The 6000-nt window shown below is 47.1% G+C and overlaps 1 pseudogene; it reads right to left on the reverse strand.

Annotated features, from left to right (window-relative positions):
- LOC121836639 overlaps nucleotides 1-5474 on the reverse strand; it is a 137071-nt pseudogene extending 131597 nt beyond the window's left edge.
- Nucleotides 5475-6000: the final 526 nt, after the last annotated feature.

A 6000-nucleotide genomic window follows, 5' to 3' on the forward strand; every position in this document is an offset into this window, starting at 1 on the left:
GGCGTTCTCTAAACTTAGTGTAATAAACAGGACAGAGAGGACCCGTATTAACGAAGAAAACATGAGCAAATACATGTGTGTGTGTGTGTTATAATCAAATTAAGTAATCGTGACTCGATTGGAAGTGAAATGTACGGTTGCTGCGTGGACCAATATCTCGCGCGCTTGTACATGTTTGAGCGTGTTTCTTAATTTCAGTTCCCGTTTAACGAATAAACGTGTCATTTTTATTCAAGTCATTTCACGTCGTTTTCTATTAGCAGCAATGGTAACCCCAAAATACATATTCGCTAACAAACAAAAAACAAACACGAGAGCGTGTTTAGCTGTATATATATTCACCGATAAAATTTGAAAATATGCGTTTAAAGCAGAAACCGAAAAAAGTACGCCGTATAAAAAAAGAACCAAAAACGCTGTAACATAGTTACAAGTCACTGTCTTGAAAATGTAACGAGTACATCATAATGTTAAAAAATAATCACTCGTTACCTATAACGCCGTTTCTTGAAACGCGTTGCCGCCAACACTGGATACCACTGACGCACGAGTCGTGCCCACCTTCCGCCCCCGCCTTAGCCTTCCTCGGGTGACACCGGAAATTCAACACTACAGATATGTTACCGCGAAGGTTTTGGTCTCACGTAATGGTCATAGAGCGTCACGCATCACAATGACGTCAATTACATTGTGACTTATGGTGATGCCAATATAAACACAAAAACGACGAGTTTTTTTTGTTTTTTTTTTGCTTTTTTATAACCTATATTTTTTCGTAAATAAGGCGCACCAAAAATAAAAAAAATATCCGAACGTGGAATCGGAGCAATCGTACACGAGTACAGAGTACGCGTCACGTACGAATTTCACTATTTCATTTATGTTTTCGTAAACGCGTGATAGCGAAGCAAGAGATCAAGGACGACACAATGTCGTTTAATCACCCAACGCCATCCGACGAGATGCCGAAATTGGAAAGGAGCGGTCGAGACTGCTACTGCACCACGCAGCTGTGTGATTCCCGCACGGCTCCCTTCCCCACTCCCCGTGTCCCCATAACCTCAATTTGGAGACGCTCCCGATTACCGTGAGTGCCATCAATGCTCGCTCCGCCAGGCGACAATGCGAGTTTAATGACCGACACTCGATCGGAAAAAATACAAAAAGTCACGAAAAAAAAAAAAAAAAAACGCTTCCAGGGAGGCATTGACACGTTCTCCCGTGTTCGCTCTCGCTTCCCGTTTTCCATCCCGAGAAGCGAGCTCCGAAGCTTTTCCCTGAGTTAAACCGTGAGTCTCCGCCTAGAAAGCGCCGTCAACGCCTGCGTAGCTTTCAGAGTCGAAACCACGCCAAAAAACGACACGGGTGAGCGCTAAGGGCTCGCGTGCCATACACTATACTCGTTGGCACATCGAGGAAACAGAAACTTTTAGGCATTATTCATTTGCAGCGCGAAGTGGTTCTTATGAAATTTTGTTGTTCTGAAGAGAAAAAAACGATGATTTTGGCTTTTGAAACGTGTACGTCTTCATAATATTAGATAAAGCTAATCTAAGATGCTCCTACACTTATCTTACTTCAACGCAGAAAAGGGGAACTTATTAACGTTTTGCGAGGAGCCGGACATTTATTTACTTAGGTTCTTAGGTTGAATACGAGGATAGATAAGTACAAAATTGCATCTCGTGGAAGTTAAATTAATACATCGAACAGCAAAAGGGTTTCATTGATTGGCGTAGCAATAACTTATAAGAAATGAGATTTGTCCCGGGACAAATGATGGTATAGAAGTAACCGATAGGTTAAGGCCGATTCACACGACGGACTGATCCGCGGACGGATTGGTCACGTGACGACACGTCCGCGGTTCGTCCGTCTCCCCAAGCGCATCCGCGCGAAGGAGACTACGACGAGCAGACTACAGCGAGCGCGGACCGAACATGTTCGCGACCCCCCAGTGACGCGAGAACAAACTCCAACATCGCACCGTGCACCATTGTGCAAAATAGAAATCGATGTTTCGCGATAATGAATCGTGCGCCACTGTTACGTCCGAAGCGAGACAGAACACTGTGATAGGCTTAGGATGGTTCCTGGGAAAGCAGCACCAAGCTCCCCGTATGGTCGCCATTTTGGTCCGTGAAATGAGCAATTTCCCCTTGGCCCCTCCGTTCTCGTTGAGCCGATCTAAATTCGCTCGTGCCGGGTAGCTTTATGGAGACGTTTTTTATATACCGAGATTTTGCTGTCCACACAACGACGAGCCAAGCGTACATTTTTGTACCATCGCCACATGCTGTGTCGGCGCTTGGAGGCACTGAAAAATACGTTTACTGTCTTGAAATACGCAAGAAGAACAATATGACTCTAAGAGATACGTGGAGATGGGCATGATTGATAAGTTCATTGCACACACAGTGCCAAAGACGCTTATATTGGCGAGGAAAGCTTTCAGTACGATTATGCTCTATAGTGATGTTGGCGCGACTGGTTTAGAGCGACTCTTTGGAAGCTTCGAAGATTTGAATGGAACGAGATGGCGATTTCAACGGCAACGTAGACAGATTAGCCAATCGCCTTGCGAGGTCGTCTGTATGTTAGTATCCGTTTGTGTTCGGCTAGCAGGTTGGGAAGGCGATGTCGCTCCTTCCCCAGGATCTAGTGACTAAGTGACGCAGGCGTGATCCTTCTCGAGAAGGTTTCGGCGGAGAAGCGACCAAATTCTGGCCTCTGAGCTCGCGGAGGGGAGTTTGAGATGCCTTCACGCACTCCGCGCTCGCGCGCGACACTTCGGTACACCACAGCCACAAGATAAGGCTTACCGGGTGAAATCTGGATTGGACGTGTAAAACAAAGATCGTGGCGTGCTAGACGAGTTTAAACAGAAGCTTCTTGGCACGGACCCGGAAGAGTATCGGATCCTGCGTCGCGACAGCCTGGCAAAGTTCCTGCAGCTTCTTTCACGCGTAGAAGCAAGAATCGCGCGACAAAATAAACCAGCGAGCGCACAAAACAACAACAATGGGCCGTCTTTGTTTTAATCGCCCGAAAAAAAAACTAAATTAAGATTTTGGATTGGGATAGTTTGTTCCTTGTGATCTAGAGGACCTAGAAGAGCAAAAAGCAAGGACGATGCAGAGACACATACAACACGGACTGGCGCTAACTTTCAACTGTTTTAATCAAGGCAAACCACCCAGCAGACGTCCGTGAACACTCTTTCCTTTCTTTCCAGCCCGATGTGATACAAGTAACCCCTAAACACAAACAACAAATGACAATGATTTTAACATTAGTATCAGTTCAACCTGACTACACAAAACTATCTAGAAAATAAAGTTCCTTGTCATTTAGTAAAATCGAAGGCGTGCTGACGCAGTTGTCTCGCAGTTTCTTTTCTATATGGTTTTGTGTAGTCCCGTTGAACTGATACGCATGCCTAAATCATTGTCATCTGTTGTTTGTGCTTAGGGATCGCTTTTGTCACATGGGGTTGGTGAGAAGGGAATGAGTGTTCACGCATGTGTGTTGGGTGGTTTGCCTCGAATAAATCAGATGAAAGTTAGCGCCAGTCCGTGTTGTATGTGTCTCTTCTTCGTCCATGTTTTTTTACCTTTTAAGTCCTCTAGGTCACCAAACAAAACATTGTGCCGTTGCCAGACTAAACGCTGTTTAAGTCAAACACCCGCCAATAACCCGCGGAGTGAAAAGGCGCTCGGCCATCTCACTGCGCGCGTCAGCGGACGAGGCGCGGATCACAGCAATCGGTGACGTCACGGCCACGTGGTACACAAACCGCGGACAAAAATCGCAATACGGTCCACCATGTGAAACGGTCCATTAAGAAAGGCAGGGTACGGCGAGTTCCAAGCAGCTTATCGTCGCTCCGCAACCAATGGAAATGCGGCACTTACTGATACGGACGCCGAGATACGAATCACGAAGCCTCACCTTGAAAAGCCATGCCCTACATTTCTTAGGTTGTCAGTGACACTAGGGGCCCTAAACTCGTGAAACCCAAAGTTGGAGCCGAAAGTTCACGGAGCGCGCCGATTGGACGCCGGCGACAAAAGCGCCAAGTCATCGTCGTGATAGTCGAATCGCTGCGCTTCGTGAACTTCGGCCCCAACGTTGTGTATGACGAGTTTAGAGCTTTAGGAGACCTTGATTTTATATCCCCGATGGTATTATGCTCCCCAGATAATGAAAAGTCAGCGTCAAATTTGTGGATAGTAATTTTATTAGGAAATTCGTCATTACAATGAGACCGCTACGGAGTAAACGACGATATGAAATTCAAGTTGAAAGGGAAATGCAAAAACCTGTCTAGGCTTCCTCGAAATCCAATCGTGGTGTCCAAATTTACTGCCGTCTTCGTTTTTTGATTCACACACACACACACACACACACACACACACGCACACGCACACACACACACACACACACACACACACACACGCACACGCACACACGCACACGCACACGCACGCACACGCACGCACACGCACGCACACGCACACGCACACGCACGCACGCGCACGCACACGCACGCACACACGCACACACGCACACGCACACGCGCACACACACACACACACACACACACACACACACACACACACACAAGAAGAAAGACCGTCAAATTGTGCCTCGGGATGTCGGACTTGCAAAACTTGAACACAAAAAGGTTCTCAATCGCAGAAAGCAAAAGAAGGAAGAAAAGTCAAGATGGCACATCAAAGGCTTTTAGCTCTACTCGTATTTCCTCTTTCCGGTCAGAAGGCGGTCTGCCACAATCCTTTCTTGAGAAGAGAGCCCTTCACTCAGCCGCCCGGCTACCTCGCGGGCAGCAACGGCCAGCCACCAAAGCAGCCCAAAATCCCTCAAACCCGGAGCTTAAAAGTCGCCGCCAGCTATACAGAATCACGAAATAGAAATCCTAACAAAACAACCGCGTACAATTGTGAGCAACTATTTCAACAAAAAACACCTCAGTCAGAGAGGAAACCACCACGGAAAATCAAAAAGTCGATGTTGCTGACAAAAAAAAAAAAAAAAACGAAGAACAAACCATGGCGTAAGAAACAAGGTAAAAAATAAAAGTTTCGTCCTAGCTCGGCGCGTCAAGAAATGCAATGAAAAAACCACGTAATAAAAACACGACCAACGTACGACGACGAAGGAAATAATAAAAACCGGCCAGTGAAATAAAAATAAGCCTTCAAACCAGCCAGGTTGATATGGCCAGGTCTACGTCAGAATACATCTCACATATAAAAGTAGAAAACGCCAAAAAAGGATGAAAAAAAATGGGGATACCAGAGATCCAGATTGAACTTATTGGTCGAGCAGCCAGCAATAAAGCCACTGTGTTGGGCAGCGCATCTGCCGCTCCCCGCACGTCTAGGCATCTCCAGTACGTAGCGACCTCCCCTTCGCTCTCCACCCAATCTCACCTTCAACGTCCGAGCCATCTTAGGGGAGGAGAATGAGGGGAAGGGTCGCCGACAACAAGATAGAAAGACGTGCACCTTTATGGAAGATGGAATTCAATCACCACCACTGTCGCCGACGTCTTCTTGGCCGATGGCACTTTGGGCGTGCTCCTCACGAGGCCTAACACTCGCTCTCTCTATCCAGCCGACGGCGAAGGCCCCCAGAAAGCTGGAGCCTGAGTACTTCCGGCCATCTTTGACGGAGAGAAGACAAGCAAAAGCAAAAAGCGTAGGGCGACGAATAGTAGCCCGACTTTATGTTGTTATTTGTAACTCCTTTGTTGTTTTTTTCTTTTTTGCTCGCGTACATTTTTGCGTATGGCCGACAGAGCTGTAAGCAGGCTGCAGACTTATTGGCGACGACGAAGATGGCAAAAATTTCTGCAGATGGGAAGTGACTCGATGGTATTCGGGGGGGAAACGGGGGTGGGGGCGAAGCAAGGGCGGGAAGGTGAAGGCGAGGCAAAGAGGCTTATAACAGGATCTCACCCGGGTGCACGGCTCG

The sequence above is a fragment of the Ixodes scapularis genome, unplaced genomic scaffold (assembly GCF_016920785.2).
Source record: "Ixodes scapularis isolate PalLabHiFi unplaced genomic scaffold, ASM1692078v2 PGA_scaffold2__306_contigs__length_199485367, whole genome shotgun sequence".
Classification (NCBI taxonomy): Eukaryota; Metazoa; Arthropoda; class Arachnida; order Ixodida; family Ixodidae; genus Ixodes; species Ixodes scapularis.